The sequence below is a fragment of the Podarcis melisellensis genome (assembly GCF_964234715.1).
Source record: "Podarcis melisellensis genome assembly, chromosome: 7".
In the NCBI taxonomy this organism is placed as follows: domain Eukaryota; kingdom Metazoa; phylum Chordata; class Lepidosauria; order Squamata; family Lacertidae; genus Podarcis; species Podarcis melisellensis.
Window position 1 is genome coordinate 64,178,677 of NC_138539.1, and position 26,713 is coordinate 64,205,389.

General features: G+C 43.6%; 1 pseudogene across 1 annotated transcript; it reads left to right on the top strand.

The window, feature by feature from the left end:
* The first annotated feature begins 454 nt into the window (after nucleotides 1-454).
* On the top strand, nucleotides 455-25,694 carry LOC309374813 (enoyl-CoA delta isomerase 2-like; annotated as a pseudogene). Its single transcript has 7 exons — nucleotides 455-572; nucleotides 5,107-5,176; nucleotides 7,786-7,876; nucleotides 13,015-13,051; nucleotides 13,373-13,462; nucleotides 20,605-20,749; nucleotides 25,545-25,694. The product of its transcript is annotated as an enoyl-CoA delta isomerase 2-like (transcript).
* Nucleotides 25,695-26,713: the final 1,019 nt, after the last annotated feature.

The window sequence follows — 26,713 nt, forward strand, 5'->3', positions numbered from 1 at the left end:
CCTTCATTTCACTTCACCTCACCTTTGCATATTGAGCAGGGAGGCTTGAAAAGGGAACAGTGCATGTCAACAGTGGCTCAGTTGAGTAGTTCCCCTTTCAGATCTCGGTTCTCAATACATCAAAGTCAGGGCAGTGGCAGCTGAGAGACCCAATTTCAAGGGTGGCGCTAGAGGTGCAGCCTCTCTTCTGTTGATACATGTAAATGCCCTACACACATGAACAGGGCTAAAATCTGCTAGTAAATAATTACTTTCCATTTTTTTGGTGTCCCTTCTTGAAGAGAGAAAAGTGGAATATAGATGTAATGCAGACATGTGTCCGTAGGAGGTAATTCTGCTTTGTATTATTGGGCTTTTGAATCATAGCATGTTTTGCTGACTACAGATCGGAGCTGGCTTCTCGTATGTGAATTCTCAGTTGAGCTTTGCCACTTGTGACTCTCCCAGTAGGGAAATGGGATCTTCTGCTCAAAGTAAAGGCAAATACGAAACCCTTCTGGTCACTACAGAGGACAAGATCACAAAGATAATCTTGAATCGCCCAGACAAAAATAAATGCTATCAACCTTGTGGTGAGTACATGAAGATAGCTTCTAAATGACAGGCTCCAGTGGTATTTACATTATGTGTCAAATGGTGGTAACACTGTGTGCATTCCAGAATTTGAAATTAACAACAGGCTATTTGTTCTGGTTTAAATTAGCCAAGGCAGACAAAATGCGGTCAATAAAGACTCAACGCATCCCTTATCTAGAAGATAATGTTCTCCCCCGAGATGTGATATACTTCATGGCCCTTTAATCAAAATGTTCTTCAAAGCAAATGTTGTTTTGGGCCCTTTTCTTGCAAATTGCATTTCTCCAGACATCATAATACGAGCTATTATCATGAAACGAGAATCCTCTAGGGTTTCAGCCTCTGATTTTTGTATATGATCAAGGGGTTAATTAAAGGCTGAAGCCAACTGAGACCTAAGGAAAATCCTCCTGGGGAAATGACACGGGTCTTGGTTTATCGTCGTTTCATGTCAAGATAAATGACCAAGTAAACATTTGTTATTAAGACCCTGGATAATTTAGCCAAGTATCCCTGAACAACCATTGCAGGTTGTTGTAGGCTAGCTCTGCATTTTAAGTTCCGAGCACATAATGCAGTAACTCAATAGCCAAAAAATGTAGTAGTTCTTTTTGGCTATTTGACAGATCGTTCCCCAACTTCTATGAATATGTTGATCACATTGGATCACTGCATCCTGCACCAGCCTTCACCAACATGGTGCCCGCTAGCTGTTTTGGACTACAATTCCCATCAGTCTGAACCAGCACAGTGCTGGCCGGAACAGATAGCCAGCCGATGTAGTTCTAAGCAGCTGGAGGGCAGCAGTTTAGCAGGAAGGAGCTGTCCTGCACCAATGTGTGTGTCCCAAGGGAAGTATAGTTTTGTGGTGTAAGGACGTATCCCTGTGATTGGAGTGACTCAGGTTATTGGCACTGTTGTATAGTACTGGTGTTACATGGGACTCGGCTACACAGCTGCAAATAAAACGTTTTAAATGTGTTGTAAAGTGCGATATACAAATGTGACACTAGATGGCAACAGCGAGCTATGCGGAATTCAATGTAATTTATCAAAACGTTTTTGTTGTTTTTTTTAAAGCATTTTCACAGTGTTTTTTAAAATATGTGTGTAGATTCCACCATGGAAGCCAAATGACAGGAGAATGATTTTTGGTGGTAACCAATTTACTTATAAATCAGTAACCTGTAAATGGAGACTATTTTATACGTTAATTTATATGTTGAAGAGGAATGTTTTCGCTTGGCACCTAAAGGTGGGTTGCACATAACAGCCCTGACTCCATCATGAGTGAAAATAGCCATGATTGTACCATAAAATGACATCTGGAGGGCTCTTAAATATGCAACTATACATATAAAATAGCATATGCACATCTTACGCAAATGTGCTCTCTCTCTCTTTCTTGTCATAACTCACCCCCCTAAATCAGTATGAGCCAGTGAGAATATCTCTTTGACTCATTTTATTTCACTTCTGATTCACATGCCAGAATACGTGAGAGCTAATCACTTGCTTATTATTGACCAATCAGGATTGCTATGATTGCATTTGCTCTTACATAAATTGCCCCCGGCAAATTGGAGAGCTAGCAGGATCAGAGAAGGCTCCACAATCCAAATCAAAGGCAAAATGTTTTGCTTCAAAAATGTCTTTGTTGAAATTTTCAGGGGAAAGAAAGCAAGGAAAACAAACAGGAATATCAAAACAATCAGTGGAAACCAAAATCCAGCAGGTCAGTCGTCAGTCTACATTACTGGGGTGTAAGACTGATTCACAAAATATTCAACTCAACAGAGACCACAGGAGGTGAATCATGGATAGAAATACAGAAATAGGAAATGGGGAAATATTATTTTCAGTGAAAAGGGCTGAGTAAGAACTGCTGCGCTCCTTCATCGGTAAAAGGAAATACATTTATAGAACTGAGAAAGCATATGAACCAAGAGAAATCAGAGGATAGCTTTGTCACTGGAAGAAAACCAATGATCCAGAGAAAAATGGCCTCCCTGACTTCTGATTTAAGACTGTATCTGTTATGTACTGAAGTTCTCACCCTGGGCCAGCAGGGGAATACTGTAGATAGTTATGCAAATGAGGGATCGAAAGTGACGTTCAGTGATTGGATAGTTTTAGAAAGTTGCAACAGTTACTTTGTTCTGGAGCTCTATATAAGCAGGCTGACTGAGCTCTTCAGTTCAGTTCTGTTCTGGCATCTGAATAAAGAAGAGCTGTTTGAAGAATCGCTGTGTCGTCTGATATGTTCACCCACAACTTAACAGTATCACAATTCTTTTGTGAAAAGGCTGGTTGCTTCCACTTTCAGGGACCCCATTCCTGCAGAGACTGTAAGAAGTCCTTGTGTGTAAATCTTAGTGCACTTATATAAGTATTACACAAGCTGGCAGTTACCCATTTCTAATGGCACTTAAGGGCACATTAATTTCAAAACTGGCTGCACAGGGTCTGACTAAGGGCAGTAATAATCTGTAAAATAGATGGATCATAGGCTAATTTCAATGCAGTCATTCCAGAGATTGTAATGCAGGAAATCCTGTCCTTCATTTCAAATATGTGGGCTTCAAATGGGTCATGCCACTGTCCTTTGTTACACATGTTTGGGCAGTTGGAGTTTGTTAGAGATCAAAGCAGTTTCATAGAAATTCTTTACATAATTCTTTTTTTTCTTCACTGCCAGCCAACGTTCTGATGACTCTGCATCAACTGGAATCTGATGTGTATTCCATGTCAACTAAAATGGCCTTATTATGCTAAATTATTGGTTGTAGTGGTGATTTATGTACCGTCCCAGGCTCCTAAAATTATGTTTAAAGGAGTGGGCCTCTCGTGATTCTCTCTGTAATAATTCATGGTTGGCTCAGATTCGCAAATGATTAAGGAAAGGAATGCCAAGCTTCCAGGCTTGCCCTTGTTTTCATTTGTTGGCTAAGAAGCAATCCCCAAAATGAGCAACTTACCCGCTGAAACTGTGCTCTCTTAGCACATTTAGTCTATTCTGCTTCGAGTCAAGAGTGTTTCAGTCATGCTCCATATTCCAAAAGGACTGGCTTATGAAGCATGGAAATGATTGAAGTCTTAACCCCATGGAAGTTTATAACTGCAGCTACTGTAAAAATCCATAAGTGGTAGCTGTAAGGCCCCTTCTTTTGATAGGTTCGATTTATGGGGCCCCTCCTACCTCAGTAGGGATGCGGGTGGCGCTGTGGGTTAAACCACAGAGCCTAGGACTTGCCGATCAGAAGGCTGGCAGTTCAAATCCCCACGACAGGGTGAGCTCCAGTTGCTCGGTCCCAGCTCCTGCCAACCTAGCAGTTCGAAAGCACGTCAAAGTGCAAGTAGATAAAGAGGTACCACTTCGGCGGGAAGGTAAACGGCATTTTTGTGCGCTGCTCTGGTTCCACAGAAGTAGCTTAGTCATGCTGGCCACATGACCCGGAAGCTGTACGCTGGCTCCCTTGGCCAATAAAGCGAGATGAGACCACAACCCCAGAGTCGTCCGTGACTGGACCTAATGGTCAGGGGTCCCTTTACCCTTTACCTTTACCTACATCAGTGGGGATGGATTTACCTGGCGGCAGCAGCAGTTGGTGGGTGGCTATCAGCGAACGTTTTAAATTTCCCACAATGCCCCTGAAGACCTGATACGGGTGGCTATCAACCACCCTTTTAATTTCCTACCATTCTCCAGAGCAACACTATGTCAGGTACTCTATCATTCTGCGAAATTGCCTGCCACCTGGCACAAAGCACACAAGGCAGTGGTCTGGAGCTTTCCCTCACATATTCCAGCAATAGCATCTCTTTTCTTCAAGGATAAGGTAAAAAGGTATAGGACCCCTGGACGGTTAAGTCCAGTCAAAGGCGACGGTAGGGTTGCGGCGCTCATTTAGCTTTTTAGGCCAAGGGAGCTGGCGTTTGCCCACAGAGAGCTTTCTGGGTCATGTGGCCAGCATGACTAAACTGCTTCTTGCGCAACAGAACACCGTGATGGAAACCAGAGCGCACAGAAACACTGTTTACCTTCCTGCCTCAGCGGTACCTTTTTATCTAATTGCACTGGCATGCTTTCGAACTGCTAGGTTGGCAGGAGCTGGGACAGAGCAATGGGAGCTCAACCCATCGCGGGGATTTGAACCGCCAACCTTCTGATCGGCAAGCCCAAGAGGCTCAGTGGTTTAGACCACATGTATGCTTAACCTGCATATCTTTATGTGTGGTTTCCTCCAATTGCTGCATGTTCATTTCGTGGCTCTACTCTGACTGAAACCTAGATGAATACCACCCTTACATTCTTTGGGGCCAACTCATAATAATTAAACCAAAATCAACTTATCTGCGTGCTGTAGGCACAAAACAGAGAACAGAGGAGTAAAATAATCCCGGTAGAGATTCTTCAGGATTTGATAGTTGGTTTGCCATGTTATCTCTACAATATTTAGATAGCGTGAATGAAATGCTGTCTTCCCCGTACTCTCAGTTTCCTCCCCCCACCCTTCTCTTTTCCCACAGATGTATGGTGAAATTATGCGAGCACTTGAAGAAGCTGCCAAGGATGATTCCACATTGACTGTAATAACAGGTATTTTTATTGTGGAAGTTCTGAGAGTGGTGTTAATAAAGCAGCGGCCAAACCTTCTCTCTTGTGGGTGGAAATTGTTAGAAAGAATCTGTCTGGCAGAACAAAAGGTTCCTCTTCCTCTAGAAAACTTTTGAGCTTCAATTGGTCCACAGAGCCTGAAATTTATCCAGCGAGGGAGGAAGAAATACAGAATTCCTGTAAAATATTGGGCTTGAAAAAGAATGTGTTTCCAATTATTATTAACACCTGTAAGTATCGCATGCTAAAAGCTCCCAAGACATTGCGATTTCTTTGTGGAAGAGGGGCAATATTTCCATTTCCTGTTATTTATTGACATGTATTTCCAACCTTACAATGTATATAACCCTCACACAACAGTTTACAAGGGAATAATGATGATGATTATGATAAGAATTCATTTCTGAATAAAAATCATATATAAAACATATTGCACATACAAGAACAGTTAAAACCATTTTAAAAATTACATTTATATTCAGCCTTTGCTCCAAGGAGCTCAAGGTCACATATTTGTATCTCTTCCCCTCCAATTTATCCTCACAATAACCCTGTGAGGTAAGTTAGGCTGGGAGTGAGTGACTGGCCCAAGGTCACCCAGTGGAGATTTGAACTCTGGTCTCCCAGGTCCTAGTCCAGCACCCTAAACACTACACACATATAAAACAATTTCAAATAAATTCAGATACTGACTGGAATAGAAATCTCCTCTTGGAAGACTTACTGAAAGCGGAATTCTTTAACAGGACTTGAAAAGATAATAAAGTTGGTACCTGTTTGATGTGTAATGAGGTGGAGTTCCAAAGAATTAGGGGCCACCACAGTAAAGGCCCATTTACAACACTGTGAGGAACGGCCCTCCTGATACGATTTTATTTGCAGCATGCCCTCTCCTGTAGAACACAGTAATTGATGAGGTATATAGGAAATGAGACAATCTTTTAGGTATCCTGGTCCCAAGCTGTATAGGGACCAGCAGTTTGGGTGTACTGGTGGTGTTACCGGTAGCTAATTGGCAGCCATTGCAGATATTTCAGCAATGGTGTAATAGGATGGCAACATTCTGTGAGCAGTCGAGCCACCACACGTCACACTAGCTACAGCATCTGGGTCAACCTCAAGAGTAGCGCCACATAGAGAGCATTTCAGTGAAATATCCCATTGACTCTAGATCTCAGAGCAGCTAACAACATAAAAATGCAAACATGTGCATTCGTACTAAGCAATTGGATGGCAAACAGCATTGCAAAATTCAGAAAAGGTTCTTGTATTATTTCAGAAAGTGCAAATCAGGTAGGCTAGCCTTTAAATGCAATTCTGTTCCCCCCCTTTCCCTACTTGGAAATAGTGCTCATTGAATAGCATGAAATGGGCTGCTAAGTAAACACACGTAGACTAGCACATTTGCCTTGATGTAAAAGTTGGGCCTGAACATTCGTTTGCTCCGAAATATTTTTTTTTTGAAATCTAGAATCTAATTAATACAAGGATACAAAGCCATTGCAATCATCATTTTAAAATGTTAATATAAATAAAATCAAGAATAAATGATAAGCAATTGCCATTGGAGACCAAAGGACAAATTTCATTTGTAACATATTGTTTTGCTCAGGCCACCCATCTAGTCACTTCTTTCTGATGTTGAACTGGGTGCATATCTTATTAATATTTTCTCTATATTGTGCCCAGTAGAACAGCAAGCCTGCAACTTACACTCACTTTTCTTATGTGATCCCAACCTTACCCAGGCGATTGAAGAAGATATAAATAGATTGGAAGAACATGGGGGGAACAGGAATAAAAATACTTGGTAGAAAAACTGTCGGAAGGAGGCAAGAGAGGAGGAAATAACAGTTGACAATCCCTTAAGTGGTTGCACTCACCCTGAGAGAGAGTTTGTGTGTTGTCAGAGAGTCAGAGAGTGACACAGGGCCTAGCTAGCGAATAAAGAGCAAGCAGTGGTGTTCTGAGAGTGAGAGGAAGGTGTTCTGAGCTGCAAATGCTGTTGTGTTTTGGGTTGTGGTTTTCTTACAGGTTGTTTAAAGGGACTTCCTGGCTTTACACGTTTTTTTGTGTTTGTACGAAGTTTCCGGGAACTGAACCTTCACATAAGTTGCGGGCTTACTGTACAGTGGTACCTCAGGTTACAGACGTTTCAGGTTACAGACTCCGCTAACCCAGAAATAGTACCTTGCTTCAGTATGAGAACAGAAATTGTGCAGTGGCAGCGCGGTGGCAGCAGGAGGCCCCATTAGCTAAAGTGGTACCTCAGGTTAAGAACAGTTTCAGGTTAAGAGCGGACCTCCAGTACGAATTAACTTCTTAACTCGAGGTACCACTGTATATGAAGTTGCATTGCACTTTGTAGCCTCTCTTTCTAAGATATAGAATCATAGAGTTGGATGGAACCACAAGGGTCATCTAGTCATATAATAAAAAAAGGTTCCTGGTTAATTAGATTTGGATTGCAACCTCAGCAATGTTTTTTGTTTTTTTGTTTTGTTCGTGTCTTTGTTATTTCTATTATGTTTACCATCCTGATAAATCAGCATACTGCATACATTTAAAATGTTACTTTTGGATCTTTGTAGGACGTGGCGATTACTATTGTAGTGGGAACGATCTTAACAATTTTGCCGAAAACTTGCAAGATATTCAGAAAAATAGTGGAGAGCAGCTGAAGTAAGCAGGAGCTTTTAAATATGTTCTCATAATTAAATGCTTGATTCATACTATTACCCACATCTTTACTACATATACTATTATCCACACTGATGTCAAAAGAACTCTGGACTGTGACTGCAAATCTAGAGAGCTTAACCCTAACCCTTGAGAGCCCCCCATTAAGGGGGGCAGAAACACAAGTACATCATCATCTTTGCACCTCTCTGCTGTTCAGAATGGAAGGGCTGCCCCATCCTGGGATCCAGTGAAATGTAGGCATGTTTAAAGGAGCAACTGAGCAGTAAAAGCAAATGGTCTCATGTGCCCTGTGGATTTTAGAAAGCGTGTTCTCCTTCATAGAGAACACGTGTTGTGGTGGGGTCTGACAGGCCACCCTTCTGTTGCTGGGCGGGTTAGTATGGATGGCCATCCGCAGTGATTGGGCGGTTGGGTTACTGGGCAAATTTTGGTGTTGCCATTTAGGGGGATGGACCAAAGGTTATAAAATCAAGTCACGCAGCACTGACTTGGCTCTTTTGCTGCGTGCATCGCATCATTTTCTTTACATTTCCAACATTTATTGCTGAATTTATACATTTTCGCTAACTTAACAGGTGTAATATACCATCTACACATCATTTTCATCACATTTTCTTTTAGGGCATTGCATGCAGAAAATTTTAAACCTTCTTTCCATAATTTTACCCAATCACTCAGCTGTATATTATACCCAAAATCTTTGGCCCAGTGAATCATAACCGACAGAGCTTGGGCTGTTTGACCTGGGAAGCCTTCATCCAAGTATGCATTTTGCAGCAGGGGTGGGGGTAAGGTTGTGGTTAAGTGGTGGTGAGGGGTGTACACTTTGCACATGCTCAAAGGCCACCCTGTCTTTATTCAGCTGAATCCCGAAGCTTCAGGTTTCGGGGCTTAGCCTTGTCCATCCCTTCTCCATTTAAAGGAATCTGCCATTAAGAGAGACTTGGATCAGACCCACTGGCGTGGAATTCTTTTTGATATTTTGGTTAATGAAATTACGATCTGAGACAAAAATCATGTGCTGGTGCAGTTCTCAACAGTAAACTGACACGTGAGAAACCTTCAGTGCAAGATCCATTTTCAGATATGTTTGTGGCTCCTGTGTACATTGCATTTTATTTTTCTGTGCAATGAAGGACTGCGACTTACAAGAGACCTGTTTTTCTCACGCCATGCACAAATAATGGCAAGAGTCTATCTATGGCATATTGAAAGTGTAAAAAGCAAGTTTTAATTTATGACAGCTGGCCTGATTGAGATGCCCTTATCCTCCCTGTTATAAATTATGAATGAATAAAGCAGTATCCCAAGGGAATGGCGGAAAAGTGGCTGTGGGGACATTAAAATGCATTTGCTAGAATTTATAGAAGGCAAGAAATCCCCATTTCATACTGCTCCATTGTTTTGGGAAAGTGCAGTCAATAATCATAGCCCTTGAAGGACCCGTTTCTGTGTGGTACAAGGCTGAGTGATTACACTTTGGGTTCAGACAGTGAGCCTAGTGTTTCCTTTCAGGCATCTGTATAGATTATTCTCTTTAAGAACCATGAGATGTTTTATTGCTTCCTGGGGACAAATGCTGAAAAAACCTGCAAAGAACTTCGAGGGCAAAGAAGAGCATAAGTTGTCAAAACAATCTGGGTCCATCTGTGATGAGTTTTAATGTAATGTCTGAGTAGTGGCCTTTGTATACTTTCCCCCACCGTCACTCCCTGTTCCCCCAAGTCAGAAATCAGTACTTTATTTGGAGAATCAGAGAATGGATGTGTGTGTGGGGGGGGTATTTTTTCCCCTCCCTGAAACTGTGTTGCAACATCTAGACCAGGGGTCAGCAACCTTTTTCAGCCATGGGCCAGTCCACTGTCCCTCAGACCATGTGGTGGCCCGGACTATATTTTTGGGGGGAGCTCCCGTTGCTCGGTCCCTTCTCCTACCAACCTAGCAGTTCGAAAGCACGTCAAAGTGCGAGTAGATAAATAGATACCGCTCCGGCGGGAAGGTAAACGGCGTTTCCGTGCACTGCTCTGGTTCGCCAGAAGCGGCTTAGTCATGCTGGCCACATGACCCGGAAGCTGTACGCTGGCTCCCTCGGCCAGTAAAGCGAGATGAGCGCTGCAACCCCAGAGTTGGCCACGGCTGGACCTAACGGTCAGGGGTCTCCCTTTAAGGTCACAGTGTGTGCACATCAGAGACGGGGGCGGGGGTGTATTCACCCAACAACCTTTTGGGTTTCCTCCCCACTGCAACCTCCCCCACATGCCCGAACTCCTATTCATGAAGCTCTAATCTGCGCATGAGTGCTCCTCCGCTCATGTGCAATAGCCATCTCAAATATACCTGCCTGGCATAAGTACCAAGTGATGTTTCATCAAAGCAAGAGTTAGCTCACACTTCTCAGGGCATTTTCCTGGTGCTTTCCTCATCGCTAAAAGTCCAGGCTTTGTCAACTATAATTTCACAATATGAATTGACTCATAAGTGAGCCATGGAGGAAAGAGAAGGGAGGAAAGGGATTAAGAGGAAACCTGCTTCCCCACCTACTGCTTCTTTGCATGTTCGGTGAATCTCTTCGATCTTTTTTTGGTTTTCCAGATCAGGGCTAGATCTCTACAGATTTTTAAAAACGCTGTACAAAAACACATTATAAAAGCTCTTAATGGAAAATCCCGTTGGCGACGGATGACTGCTCTATAGCGCCATCTGGTGCCGCACGTTTATAACGCAGTTATAACAATATAATTGATAAGTGTAGCTGGGTCCCAGGTGAACTTGATATGAAACTGTGACTGGGTCATTTAGATTCATTCACTAACTGCATGTTTTGCTCTCAGTGAGCCAGCTTTATTGGGCGCAAACTAGGGAGAGAAGGCAGGAACACGCAACAGCTTTCTTAGTGGCCGCACTCTGAGCATTTTAGATGTTTGTACCATGCTGAAAGCTATTCCCATAAGTCAGGGATCAGCACACTTTTTCAGCAGGGCACCGGGCCACTGTCCCTCAGACCTTGTGCGGGGCTGGACTATATTTTTTTTGGGGGGGGGGGATGAATGAATTCCTATGCCCCTATGTATGTACAGAACACCACACCAGAAGGAAAAGAGATAGAATGAGAAAGTGAAACCTAGGCTCCTTTTGGCCTTATTTTTATGACTTTGAAAGAAGAGATAACAGAACCAGTTTAAACCATCTGTACTCAGCTTCTCTGAAGGAATAACCTAAACATCAGGAACTTACTTCTTGTTTCTTTCACACACAGAAGCTTCCAGAACCCTCATGAATTAATTAGAATAGGAAATATCAATACTTTCTGCACTAAGAAATGCAAACTGACAGGCTCTCCCCTCCCTCCCTGTCCTTACAACAGCCCTGTGGGGTAAGTTGGGCTGAGAGATGATGACTGGCCCAAGGTCACCTGGACGCAAAATAGGGAATCCAAGCCTGTGTCCTAGTCTCTGGTCTTCATCTGATACTCTACACCACACCGACTCTTATCTCCAGATTGCGGCCAAGGAGTTAATACAGCAATGTGGGTAAAGCAACTTATATGAGCGGTCTTACAGGAGGAGTATAATGAATTGACAACAGGGAGAGCAAAAAGTCTTTTCAAGTTGGTTCAGGGAAGCAGCAGTAATGATCTGAAACTGCCCGGAGGAACTGCTTCAGCCAAGCAATATTTCTGAATGCCTTAGTCCCCTTCTTCCCTGCAGAAGCAGCATCACTGGAGACGGCGAAACTCAGTGAGATAAAGCACTTTAAAACTGCCGCAACTGTTCCACCCTGCATGCTAGAGTAGCCCTCCGTCATGGCCAGCTGACCTACTTACTTGCTGTTTTCTGCTCATATTAGTAACCGAAGGATACCTTAAAAAAAAAAATGATTATGATGGAAGGTTGGTAATAACATCCCATGGCTTCTGGTGATTGTGTTCATTTTTAACATCCAGCAGCTTGGAAAAGAGCAGAGAGTCTACGGTGCATTATTAGAAAGACAGCTTTGACATCAATAAAAGTTGCCCCGTCACACACACACACCTGGGACCTTTTGCATACAGAACATATGGTCCCTCACAGAGCTACAGACCTATCATCCATGGATTTTTAAGCTAATATTTGGAGAGGGAGAAAATAGGCTTGGGCAAGACGTGGACTGCTTCAGATGTCCTGTACAGTTGTGTTGATTATTATTATTATTATTATTATTATTATTTCAACTTATACACCACCCTATACCCAGAGGTCTCAGGGCAGTTCACAACAAGACCACAACATAAAATAGTCAAACCTAAAGCAATAACTCAATACCCCCTCCCCCCAAAAAGCTACATTCTAAAAGGGTGTTGGGTGTCAATCAGATCAACCAAAGGCCTGGTTAAATGGAACATTTTTGCCTGGCACCTAAAGGTGTATAATGAAGGCGCCAGGCGAACTTCCCTGGGGAGAGCATTCCACAGACAGGGAGTCACTGCAGAGAAGGCCCGTTCTCATGCTGCCACCCTCCGGACCTCTCAAGGAGGAGACACATGAAGGCGGGTCTCAGAAGATGATCTCGGGGGCTGGGTAGGTTCATATGGGAAGAGGCGCTCCTTGAGGTATTGTGGTCCTGAGCCATTTAAGGCTTTATGGGTCAAACCCAGCACTTGGGCCTGGAATCTAATTGGTAGCCACTGCAGTCTCATAGTTACGTCAACATTTCTAGCTGCCTCATCCTGAGTTATACCACTCCAGCCCAGAATTATCTTCTCCCACTGTTGGCTACTTCCCAGGGACTCAAGCAAAGACCTTACCCCTCCATGCTACCCAATATCATTTTCAATTGGAGAAGTCAGAGGTTGAGACCTTATGCATGAAAAGGATATATGCTGCCACTGAACTGTAGCCTCTCTCACATATACAACATGGGTCCCTGTGGATGGGAATGTGGTTTTATGGCCAATAAGTAGGAGTGGCTCAAAATAATAGGTGGCGTTCTCACTTCCTCTTGGAACCAACTGGCTGTTCCTTTGCATTGTTCCTGATTCCTCTGCAATAGGAAGGAATCTAAGGAAGGAGTCTATGAAACATCCTGTGCACCCTAAGCAAGAAATGGGTTCAATGGGGCACATTTGTTTATTTATTAAGAGTCTTTTTAGCTCATCCTTTGTCATCTGATCCCAAGGTGGGAGTACAATATGGTTTAAATGGTTGAAACTTGTCTGATGCAATTAAAAGAATAGATAAATTACCGTATTTTCTGCACCATAACACTCACTTTTTTCCTCCTAGAAAGTAAGGGGAAATGTCTGTGTGTGTTATGGAGGGAATGCCTACGGGTGGCATTCCTACGGATTTTCCTCCTCTAAAAACTACGTACGTGTTATAGAGCAAAAAATACGGTAAGCGTACGTCCTAAAGATGTTACCTGTTTGAAGCTTTCTCAAACACTCTCTGGTTTTTGCTCTTATATATACATACTGTATCTACTTCAATGTCAATGCAGGTGGTGTTTCAGACCCCTCTTAGCCTACTTGGACAGACTCCAGAAGGCTGCTCAACTTACACCTTTCCTAAGATAATGGGCCCCCTAAAGGTAAGTAGCTTAACTCATTGCTGGGGGGGGGGAACACCCCAGTACCAACCAGTTGTTATACCTCTTCCCCCTTCTCCGCATTTCATCGTTAAGATTAATTTCATTTTGTTCCTGTGGTTAATCAGGAATAGGTTTTGAGACTTAAAACAACAGACACTATGACACTAAAATCCTTCGACAAAATATAGCCACGGTACTAGTTTGGTTTGCAGTTGAGTATACACCAGAAAAATGCACCCAAAACAATTGAGCAGCTTCCCTACGAGGAAAGGTTTACCTCCTCACAATTTACCACCCCACATCTCCCAATGTTGCTTTCCCCTCAACTAATCTCCAGTACTGGAAGTGAGTCCAAATGGAGAAAAGTTTGTGGCAGATGGGGAGATGCTTCAACACTCTCACCCATGCACCACTTAACCTGGACCCCTCACCCCACTTGATATGTAATTGGGGCAGCCCTGCTTCTAAAGGCACAATGTGCCACCATCAATTTATAGTAGGGCTAGCCTTCCAGAAGCTGTTGGGACTCCATCTCCCATCAACCCCTGCCAGCAGGGTCAGTGGTCAGAGATGATTGGAGTTGTAGTCCAGACCTGGTGTATATAGTTCTCCACCCTGGGCCTTGCATTGTGATCCTGTGTGTATTTCCTCAGAGGAAAATGCTGCTGTATTGATGAAGCCTTACTCCCAGGTAGGGATGGAGGAGAAACTCAATTCAGTTCACATTTAAAGGTGAACTTACCTCATTCTCATTTTCCAAAACAAAATCTGAACCAAGACACAGCCATATTTGTACTTCTCTGAATTTGGCAAGGCAGTTCTCCAGCTGAGTAATGTGTACAGAAATCCATATACTAATGTGAAGCGTGCATATAAATGCATATATTAGTGAGAATATCTTACCAAAATGTATTGTTTAGGAGGAAATGCTTGTTAAAATGTGTATATTAATTGGAATTGCATGCAAGAATGTGTTTATTGTGAGATATTTGCACTAAAATGCTGATAAGTTTCATGAGGATTATTTTAACTAAAATTTGCAGATTGCTCTAGAAATGTAGAGAACTGAATTTAAGACTGGAAAAAGGAGAAATTGAGAAAACCAAAATTGAAAGATTTGTGTATCCTTGCTCTCAGGTAAGTGTGCATAGGATTGCAGCTCAACGTACACTTACCTGAGAGCAAGTCTCCTTGAACTCACTGGCACATGCATAGGATTGCCCTGTCTGCATTCTGCTATCACAATGGGTAACTATGAAGTGTTAACATTATTCTTCCTAGACTATCTTCAATGGCAGAAATCTCAATTTCAGCCATCTCACTTAGCTGTAATTTAAATATTGATGTCTGTAAATCGTACTAAAAACTGCTCTATTTTTATACGGCAGATTTTAAGGTTATTTTTTACATTCCTTGCACATTTTGCAGTAGCAGCATGGAACGGGGAATTCTATATTAAAGACATCTAATTATATGTGTGAAAAGTAATTGAAAGCCTCCTCTCAGCCTGGCAATGCAAAATATTTGAACTCTGTCCCTAACAGTATGTTTCCCTTTCATCATCTTGATTATTCTTTTTCAAGCCTGCCAGATTGAATTTTCTGAGGTTCATATAACAATCCCCACAGCTTGTGACTTGGAAAAGATCAGATTCATGATTCAGAGGCTCACGAGCTCCCTTTTATTTGCATGCTCTGACAAGGGTAAGAAGATGAGTGATTGGTCCAAACCGAGTGCCCATGAGGTAGTCCACATGAGGATGTAGGAATCCATAAGAAAGGATTTTTGAATCAGAACAGAGAAGGGCCATGGTTCAGTTGTAGAGCATTTGCCTTGTATGCAAAGGTTCAAACCCCACCAACTCCACATAGGACTAGGAGAGAATCTTTGCCTGAAACCTTGTAGATCCACTGCCAGCCAAGGCAGACAATTCAAAGCTAGAAGAAGAGAAGAAGAGGAGTTTGGATTTGATATCCCGCTTTATCACTACCCAAAGGAGTCTCACATTCTCCTTTCCCTTCCTCCCCCACAACAAACACTCTGTGAGGTGAGTGGGGCTGAGAGACTTCAAAGAAGTGTGACTGGCCCAAGGTCACCCAGCAGCTGCATGTGGAGGAGCGGAGACGCAAACCCGGTTCACCAGATTACGAGACTACCGCTCTTAACCACCACACTAGAAAGACTGATAATTGTCTTACTCAGTATTAAGCTAGCTTCCTATGATAGCCAGAGGAAGCTCACAAAGGGAGCGTGATGGAGAGACACATAATTAAAGGTCCACCAGCTCTCTCCCAGCAGTCAGATTGCATGTTAAATAACATACCGTAAATTTCGCTCCATAACACGCAGTTTTTTTCTCCTAGAAAGTAAGGGAAAATGTCTGTGCGTGTTATGGAGCGAATGCCTACAGATGGCGGGGGAATTTGCTGCAGTCATGAGCAGTCCGTGGCTCGCTTTGAAACAGCAAAGCGGGTGTAAGCAGCTCCTGTCAGCTAGCGGAGCCGGGGAGGAGGGAGAGAAGCAGAGCGGGGTTGGCTGCTTTAAAACCCCGTCCTCTATGTCCCTCTCTCCTCCCCACTGAGCTGCTAAGTAGCAGCAAAGCTTTTCAGCCAGCCTAGCCGGGAGGAGGGAGAGAAGCAGAGTGGGGTTGGCTGCTTTAAAACAACCCCGTGCTCTCTGTCCCTGCCTGCAGTTTTTTGCTGTCCGATTTTGGATTAGCCACTGTAGGGGCTGTGTGTGTGTGCTTGAGCTATCGTTCTCCTCCTCCTGCTTCCCCTTCACTCTCCCTGCGCCCCTGCGACTTTAGAATTGACACTCTGTGTGTCTCTCTGTGTGTGAGGGCTCCTTCTCTTGCTTCCCGTTCACTCTCCCTGCGCCCCTGCCCGCCCCTGCGACTTTAGGATTGACACTGTGTGTGTGTGTGTGTGTGTGTGTGTGTGAGGCATCGTTCTCCTTCTCTTGCTTCCGTTCACTCTCCCTGCGCCCCTGCGACTTTAGGATTGACACTCTGTGTGTCTCTCTGTGTCTGAGGGCTCCTTCTCCTTCTCTTGCTTCCATTCACTCTCCCTGCGCCCCTGCGCTCTCCCAGCGCCCTGCGACTTTAGGGCCAGTTCTCTCTCTGCGTGTGTGTGTGTTTTGACCTCACTGCGCTTGTTGGGGGAGAGTGTTGGTTGCAATTTTTGGTTACTATCGTGGTTTTCTTGCTGGGGAGGAGGGAGAGAACAAAGCCTGCTTGTTTTAAAGGAGCAAAGCCGGAGAGGAGCCTCTCCTGCATTATTCGCAGCATCCTTCTCCACACCCCCCACGTGTGCTCCTTGTCCCTTGAGTGTTTTTCCTTCCCTCCCCACTTAAAACGTGGTTACAAAGCACGGATCCACATGGATCCTCAGGATTTTTGTATTGGGCTACCCCAAACTCACTGTCAGATCACATGTCTGTGGCCACAGCATGAACCACAAAAATCATACATCCACCGTTTCATTTAGAATATTTTTTTCTTGTTTTCCTCCTCTAAAAACTGTGTGCGTGTTATGGTCAGGTGTGTGTTATAGAGCGAAAAATACGGTACTAGGAAGAGCAAAGGGGATAAGTATACTAGTAGTGTGCCCTGACTGTCTGAAGTTAGAGAGAGGTGGATCTGGCAGTTTTAGTTTCTCTCGGCTTCTCATTTTTCCAGCTTTAACTTCACTTTGCCCCATTTCTGCATTAGTTTGGCCAATTAAAAAAGCGTGCATTTTTGCAAGTGTTGCAAAAGTATTTGCAAGTTATTGCATTTTTGCAAGTTATTTTCACAAATAAACATGTTTTTATGCGCACTTTCCTCTTAAGATGTGGTTTTGGATGCATTGTTTGGCTGGAGAATTGTGCTGCAACATTTGTAGAAGTGTGTGTTTTGAGCAATACAGTGGTACCTTGGTTCTCAAACTTAATCTGTTCCGGAAGTCCGTTCCAAAACCAAAGCGTTTCAAAAATAAGGTGCACTTTCCCATAGAAAGTAATGCAAAATGGATTAATCAATTCCAGACTTTTAAAAACAACCCCTAAAACAGCAATTTAACATGGATTTTACTGTCTAACAAGATCATTGATCCATAAAATGAAAGCAATAGACAGTGTACTGCAGTCACACAATCAATCAGTAGCTGAACTGGGTTCCACACAGTCACAAAAACAAAAAGAGCCGCAAAAACTAAAACGCAAAATAAACAGCAAAAACAGACAGACCTCAGTGTAACACTCAAACCGGAAGTGTGGCACTCAAAACAGAAGTGCCACGGAAGTGTGGCACTCAAAACGGAGAATGTTCGGCTTCCGAAAAAAGTTCACAAACTGGAACACTTGCCGGTTACTTCCAGGTTTGCAGTGTTTGGGTTCCAAGTTGGTTGAGTACCAAGGCATTTGAGAACCAAGGTACCACTGTATCGACATTTCAGTTTGTGTATTGGTTCAGGGAGTGTGATTTCGGGAGTGTGATCCCCCCCCCTTCTACCCCATATGGAACCTCCCCCCACAAAGTAGAACCCAGGAAGATCCATATTCTAGGAGACTCTCTTCTCTGCTGTCTAACTTTTAGAGGGCAATGAGGCATAGCCAGCATGTTCATGCCTCCGCCTTCCTTCCTGCGGCTCTAAACATATGCAATCCAATGTCTGTAGAGGGCAAGTATGTCTCTCGGAATGGATGCTCTCATTTTAGTGTCCACGGCTAAGAGCTGTCAAGGACCCTGCCCTCCATTAATTCGTCTAACTCTTTAAAAAGCTATCCGAGTTAATGTCAAGCACCTCATCGTGGCAGTGGATCTTACAAGTTAATTACGCCTCACATGAAGAAGCATTTCCTTTTGTTTATCCGAAAATTACTGCTAGTCAGCTTCAGTGTTTGGCTTCTAGAGTCTGAGCAGAGAATAATTTATTCCTCTTCCTTGGTCGTAATTTCACAAACATTTATCGCATCTCCCACTCTTCCCTTCGTAATTGTTGCTTTAAACAAAAAAAAGCCCCAAGTACTAACTTTTCTCTTCTTAGAAAAGGTGCTTCACGTTTTCCCTTGATTATTTAAGTTGCCTTTGCCTGCACTTTCTCCTACTCAACAATGTGGTTTTGAGGTGTGAGAGCCAGAACAGTACTTAACATTTAGGTGTTGAAACACAGCTACAGTACATACATAAACCCAAGAGGAAGATGGATAACTGTCTCATACCAAAGTGAACCACTGGATTTGTGTAGCTCAGGCCTAACTTTACCTGGGGTGGAGAATCTAAGGCCTGTAGAGCAGGGGGACAAATGAGGACCTCCAAATTCTCCATCTGGCCCTCAGACCTCTCCCCAGCCTACAGCCCTTTGCTTCACACTCCAATTATTTTGCCTGCCAGGAAGGTGTCCCTAATCTCTGATAATGCCCCTTGCTTCTCTGGATAGATAGGAACGTGTGTGTCTAGAAAATAGCCTACCATATAAAGGTGAAACTCTTACATCTGTTGCTTTGCCCACTTAGGGCTCACCTTGGAGGCCCACAGAGAGTTTCCCAGAAAGACATGTGGCCCTCTGGCTGAAGTCCAGCCAAGCTGATTCCTTCTAGGTATTTTGGGTTACAACATCCATCAACCCTGGCCAGCAGAAGCTGGCGAAAGCTGGTTGGCACTGTACTGCCATCAGTTCTCCGCCATTTCAGACAGGATTCTTTCTTGACCCTACCTGGAGACACCAGGGATCAGTCCCAGAAAACTAATATACTCATGCAAAATAATTATAATATTTTAGAATTTTGGATACCAGCTGCATTCACACACTGGCACGTTTAACACTGTGTACATAAGCAAAAATATGCTGAGCACGTGTGGTTGGGTCTTAATATTCAAGGTCCTTCAGGAATAGGTTCTGATCTTGGTAGACTGAGAAGAGTGTGTAGCTGTTTTATTGAAGAATCCAAATCTTTAGATTAGCAACCATGCAAAGCTTGTCTGAGGCTCAGGGCATGAGTCTTGTTAGAATAAAATTATAAACTCAAACAAGAAAAGCAGCCAGTCCCTGGCAGGGTCCCGCAGCCAGTTTAACCCTCTAAGCCCAGGGGAAGTGTACCCAGCGGCCTTCCTCCGCTTCATGGGCCTGATCCAGAGTCCCTTTTGTTCAACCTGTCTCAGGTCATCAGACTTTCTCGGAATAAGAAACATGGACAGCTGCTTGCCGTGGCAACACGTCCCTTAGTTTTCCAAAGCCATCAAATTACAGCATTGTTGTTACTGTTTTTCCCCTCGGAACAATTAATAAAAATTAGAATAAGAAAAGAATGTCACAAGAACATGGTACAGAATAGTATGGCGAACACTGCAGTAAGGCGTATTCTAGGTTTCTACATCTGGGCTGCTTCCAGATGGTTGGCTTTTAGTGCCACTGAAGCATTGTTGTTCTGTTGAAAGCTGGAAGCAGAATTGTAATGAACCTACCACACAATTAGGGAAAACTGTGCCTTTTCTATAAGTACATTCCACTATGCTTTGTCCACACCAGGGAACATAACATAAAGCATCACATCACATCACATCATATCACATAAAACATAAAACACCTTTTGCATCTCAGCACACAACCTTTAAGGTGGGTGGCATTGTTATAAAGTCTGACTAAGCAACTCTGGCTGTCCTGAGAATGCCAGATTTAATGATACCGCTTGTATTCACAGAGTCCACACTCTTAAAACAAAATTGGTTGAAGGTCTCGCCATCTGAATAGCATTTAGGCAGAGCGGCTTCTTTTAGCTCTCTCTGTCTCTCCAGCAGCCAAGAACTGGCAGGAGACCTCCATCTCCTTTGTACAGCCCACTCCAAGATCATTTATTTTTTCTGTTCTTCAGGAGTTGGCAAGAGCCTCACTTGTGAGATAACTGGTTTAACACTCCAATCCAGATTCTGCGAGACAAGTCAGTTCACTGTGAGATTAAACCTTTGTGGCATTTTTCATCATTGATATGGCACTTGTATTACAGGATGCTTTCCCATTTCTTGCTAATTATATCGTACCACAGTAGCTACATGCACATCGAAACATTTGCATATTGGCAAAATTTCATAGGCCTATAAGATGGATAAATGGAGCAAGCACCACCTCTTAGCTATTGAATCTTCATTATTGTTTTCTTTCACTTAGGCAAAATGAGATGCTCCTTTTAAACAAGAGGATCACTGCCAATGAAACACGAACCCAAGGACTCGTGACAGAGGTTTTTGCTGACAATACTTTTCAGCAAGAAGTTTGGACAAGGCTGAAAGCATATGCTAATCTTCCTAGAAATGTTCGTAATAACTACAGCACACACTATTCATAGCAGCGCAACCTTATACATGTTTACTCAGGAGTAAATCTCATTGTGCTGAAGAGGCCTTACTTCCTAATACGTGTATTTAGGAGTTCCTCCTTAATCATATTAAAATACTGAACCAAATACCAGTCAAAATGCCAACAAATGTTTGTTAGAATGCATAAAAAAGATGTCATTACATAGGTTCACTAATGAGACAGAGAACCAAAAAAAAAGAGAGAACCGTTCACACATCAATTTTCATGTGTGATCTCAAATGACAATATTTTCTTTCTTTGTATCCTGCAAAAATCAGGCTGCATCCCAGTCATCCCTAACTATGAAGGCACAGTCTCTAGGCAACCCTTGGGAGTATTTTTGCGGCAGAAGCAGCTGCTGGAAAAGAACTTTCTTTGACAGCAGGGTTTTAGTAGATGCTCTTCTCCTGGTCATAAGAAAAGGGGCAGAACTATAGCTCAGTGGGCAAAGCACAGGGTTTGCATGCGGAAAGTCCCAGGTTCAGTCCTTGACATTTCAGGGTACACCAGGGTAAGTCTCTTGCCTGAAACCCCAAAGAGCCTCTGCCGGTCAGAGCCAATACTGTACTGGAAAGGCCAATGCTCTGGTTCAGGTTGGCAGCTTCTTATGTTCCTTTGCGTAGGCAGTAGGGGAGGAATTTGGCTTGGTCCTCAATCTCATGCAAACCTACTTAATTTGTACTTTCTAAAACTATACCCCAAAATTCACACCTCTCTGGAATTTATGGTGAAATTCTCCACCAAAATAATTGTGTACAAAAATGAGTAAGTGCAGGGAAATGCACATATTTTTGAAAATAGCATGTAAACCTGTATTCTAGTATAGAGCGCTCTGGTGTCATTGGGAGTTCCCTGGCCAAGGGGAATTGCCACACTGGGGGAGGATTTGCAGCTGAAGAGTGGAGAGTTAAACCTCTTCTCGCAGTGCATTGGCAAAAATCCACCCCATGCTCCATATTATTTTTTCAAAACCCACTGATGATGCATGCTATGCATTTAACATAACCTGTAGCTAGGCATTCCTGATTAAGAATCGGCAGACAGGAAGCATTTGTAATGCTAATGAACATTGTAGCCATCAAAGGCTTTTGATTCCCCTTAGGAGTCTGTTTTAAGTCATCTGTGTGAAAATGCCCTAAGTAGAAAAGGAGCCACAGTCAGGGCTCACTGAAAAGAGCAGGGGAAAGGGGGAAACCTGAAGTAGCTGTGGATATGGGAGCCGCCTTTAAAGAAAGCCCACTTAGTCACCACAGAAGTCACATTTAAAGTAAGGTTACCAGATTTTTTCAATGAATCCGGGGGCACTTTTCAACTTCAATGGATTTTATATGGGGACTGGTTTGTAAATCCAGGGACTGTCCCCAGGGATATCTGGTAACCTTAATTTAAAGACACTAGGCCCAGGAGCTCATAGATATGTTGTTGTTGAGTTGGGTGTGTGTGTGAACCATTATAATATTTCACTTTGGTTGCAAAAATACCTGTTCTTGATCGTCTCACTTGTTATATAGTCCAGTTTGTGAATAAGGCACTCTTGGGAGATGGGGCTGCAATAGAACATGGCTGTTTGCAGTGGTGGGCTTTGGTCCTATGGCACCCTGTGTTGAGCCCAAAATTTGGCACTCTCACTCCCGCTCCTCACACTGCCTTCCCAAAACCAGGTAAGGAGGCACTGGGCTTTGAGAAGGAGTCACAAGGGCTCTGGCAGGGTCCCAGAGCCCTCCCTGCTCCTTCCCAAAGCTGGAAAAGCACTAGCTAGGCTTTGGGAAGGAGGAAGGACCCGAGGACCCTGTCAGAGGTTCACGCCCTCTCGGCTCAGTGCCCAGTGCATGCAGAAAGCTCACACAGCCCTATATCCTCCTCTGCTGTGCAAAGCTCTTCCCAGCAGTGTGAATTTTGCCAAGAAGACTCTCGAGTTTGGGCTCCAGCAAATGACACCCTCAAAAAACAAGCCACTGTGTTCTGTGGCCTCCAAAAGAGTGTTCAAAAGCAGCCCCACACAGCGGGCCTGAATTATGTCTGCTCATTCCTCGCTTATCTTCATTTGTTAAGTCAGAGCTCTGTGTCAGATTAGTCGCTCTGTAAAACTCACAATCCTTCTATAACAAAAAGCATCTTAAACCTAATTAAAAGCTCAATTACCCACTGTGGTTCTCTGAAAGCCAGGGACCAACACGGTGATAATCCCTGAAACATCTTATTGCTGCTTTGCAAAATCTCTGATTTGAATTTTAGGGCACGTTCACACTACTCGACAGCAGGCATTCAGTGCTTCAGATGCAGGCACCTTACTGAGGTGCTGCACATACAAGCAACACCATCCTCACGTTGTCCCTTTCCCTTCACAATTGACAATCCGCTGTGCCTTGAAAATGTATTTAGCAACACATTGAAATAAGGGCTTTGGGGAATTAGCAATAGAGTGCTGTTCTAGTGCATACCAGTAGTAGCCAGTGGGCTAGAGTGGCTTTGCTCAACTGGCTTCCCAACATAGAAGTCACTGCCAGTAACCGAGAGGGGTGGAGAAGTGGAGAGGCTGTCGCAGTGCCAGGGCAGCAGCAGGGGCCTTGGATTGGCTCCATTGCTGTGCCTGCGCTATGTGGACCTCCCTGCCACCTCGTCCCTCTCAGTTACTGGCAGAAAATCTCTGTGTTGGGAAGCCAGCTGAGAAACATTGGTCCGTCCTGCTCTGCGGGTGGCGCTGTGGGTTAAACCACACAGCCTAGGACTTGTCAATCTGAAGGTTGGCGGTTCGAATCCCCGCAACGGTGTGAGCTCCCATTGCTTGGTCCCTGCTCCTGCCAACCTAGCAGTTCGAAAGCACGTGAAAGTGCAAGTAGATAAATAGGTACCGCTCCGGTGGGAAGGTAAACAGTGTTTCCATGCGCTGCTCTGGTTCGTCAGAAGCAGCTTAGTCGTGCTGGCCACATGACCCAGAAGCTGTACGCCGGCTCCCTCGGCCAGTAAAGCAAGATGAGCGCCACAACCCCAGAGTTGGTCACGACTGGACCTAATGGTCAGGGGTCCCTTTACCTTTAAAAGAGAGCCAGTGTGGTGTAGTGGTTAAGAGCGATAGACTTGTAATCTGGTGAACCGGGTTCAGGTCTCCGCTCCTCCACATGCAGCTGCTGGGTGACCTTGGGCTAGTCACACTTCTCTGAAGTCTCTCAGCCCCACTCACCTCACAGAATGTTTGTTGTTCAGAATGGTAATTCAGTTACTAAGTGTAGCTTAAAAATACAGGTATTTTCACACTGGTGAAAATGGTGGAGAAAAGTAGAAAGAGAGTGCCCTGGCAGGAAGAAGGATATATATATCACATATGGCGCCTCCATGAGTGGAAGCAAATCCTGTGCTTCGGACGCACAGCTAGCACACCTATCCCTGCTCACGTTTTTTGTGACTTGCGTAACCTTGTGACCTAAACAGGCCTGTGGCAATTCTGTGCCTCAGCTTCTAAGATAAGCACAACGATAATTGCACCAGAGCAGAAATTAGGAACAACAACCAAAAAATATCTTCCTAGTATTGCTATGTTAATTAACACCTGTGGTGGAAGAGAAAGCCTTGGTTTCTCTCGACAAATAGGATGAAAACTTGCCAATAAATTCTAGTTCAGCAATTTCACACTGGAGCCTTTTTTGCTGAAGAACTGCAGCTTTCAGATCAATAGCAGAATTTCCTGGTAGATGGAAATGTTATCTCATTGGCGCTCTTTTCTTTAAAGTTCCACAAGATTCTTGATTTTGATGCTACCTCCTGGAGCAGAAGCGCTCAGACTGTGGACCCATGAGCTCCACACAACTGGCATAATAGAAGCCAACTTCTAGGGGCTGAGGGATCTTTGCCCCCCAATAATATATTTGAGGGGGCCCCCCTCCAAGTTGATAGGCATTGTCATTCAAATGGTGTATGTGCGCTGCATCATGTGATTATTGGGGCGGGGCTTACCCCCATATTTTATTCAAGTTGGCACCCAATGGCATACCCTCCAACATTTCTCCAATAAAAATAGGAATGTCCTATTCTATAATAATAATAATAATTTCACTATTTCTACCTCACCCACCTGACTCGGTTGCCCCCCCCAACCACTCTGGGCATTTTCAAATGTATATAAAAACATAATAAAACATTAAACATTAAAAGCTTCCCATTTCTCCAATGAAAATAGGGACATCCAAAGGGAAAGCAGAGCATTCCAGGATCAAATCAGAAACTGGCATGGCTTCTGTAAATCCAGGACTGTCCCTAGTAGGGACACTTGGAGGAGCTGCAACTGGTATGTGGAAAGGTTGCAGAAGAGTTGAGAACAGCTGTACTTTGCACTTGATTTGTTTTTTTTTCCTAATGGGGGAGACTGAGGCCACTTTGACCAGGACTGGATTACTGAACAGGTTAGCAAGACCCTAGGTTCCATGATATGGCACTGGTTTTTATTATGGTGTCATTCCCAAATATTTTTTTAAAAAACTAAAATAGGACTTAATTAGAAGAAAAAGTTTGGTTTGATTAAGTTGTGCACAGAGACTCCTCAGCAATTTTCAAGTGGGGGGAGAATTGTATTGAGTGTGACCAGCATCTTGTACTAGTTCTATCTATTCCAACAGGGCTTGCTTGGGGTAATATCCCAGTTGAATTTATAGTGGGTTGTTTGCCCTTATGTGACGAGAGCCCCCAAATGTGCAGATACCAATAAGGCAACCTTCATTTTGAGCGACAAATTTTTGTCTATTTCATCCCCACCCCAGTCTCTAGCCCTCTCCCAGCAGTTAATGAGAAGTGTGGAAAAGGAAAAACTGCATGCAGTCAATTCACGAGAGTGTGACCAGCTTGTGGAAAGATGCTTTTCAGACGAATGCATGAATGCTGTAACATTCCAGAAGAAGTCAAAATTATAATCTTGACCGGGAGGAAAACGGATTTTTATTGCCCCCGTGGAATTTGCCTTTGCGTCTATGTTCTGTATGTATTTTTAGTCTCTCTTACACCAGCACTAAGTAAGGGATGATGTATCATATGGTGTAATGCAGGTGACAGGATGACCTGGTGATGCATTTTCCTCCAAGCAGCCTCGTTGCTTGGATGGTCTGGTCCCCGGTCCCCTAGTGCCAATCAAGATCCTTCTGCAATGCTGAATCCCTGTAAGAGACAAGTGCTATTCCTCATGAATACAGCCTGACAGTGTATATATTATGTATTAGCTACACTGAGTTCATGCATGTCAGGCTTAAAATTGATTGCCATACTGCATCAGCTCCTTGCTGCCTTGTTTCTTGGCTGCTTTAAGATCAGAATATTTCTGTTTCTGGATATGTTAAATGTACATATGTGTACAGAGGCATACCCAGGGTCCCTCGTGCCCTTGGCAAGGAGCTGCCTGTGTTCGATCTCGCCACACAATATATGGCATACACCCCATAGTCTGATAGGTGATTCTTGTGCCCTGGGCGGGGGTCTGTTTCATCAACCTCTATGTATGCCTCTCTATGTGTACACAATTGCCTGTAAATGCACACATTTGTATTGATGCCTGACATATGGCCTCAATGCATCACTATGATAGGGTAATTTGGAGATGCACCAGTGACGGAAAATTAATGACAGTCTTATCCTTGTCCAGCTAGCATAATTCAAGGATGGGACTGCCTTGTTAGTGAGTATATAAGCATGATCTTGTCAGTGTTCACTGGTAATCATTTCCTGTAAAAAACAAAAAAACAAAAACAACAACAAACAAAAGTACTGGGAAAGCAACATCATGCAGAATAATGAAAATGTACTTTGAATGTGTGCAATGACTCCCCGTTGTGAAAACCCAACTATTCTTGCTGTGCTCCTTAGGATGCAATTGTAAAGTGCACAGTATACCACCGACTTATTCTTTTTAGACTATTGAAGCTTTGTAATAAATAAATAT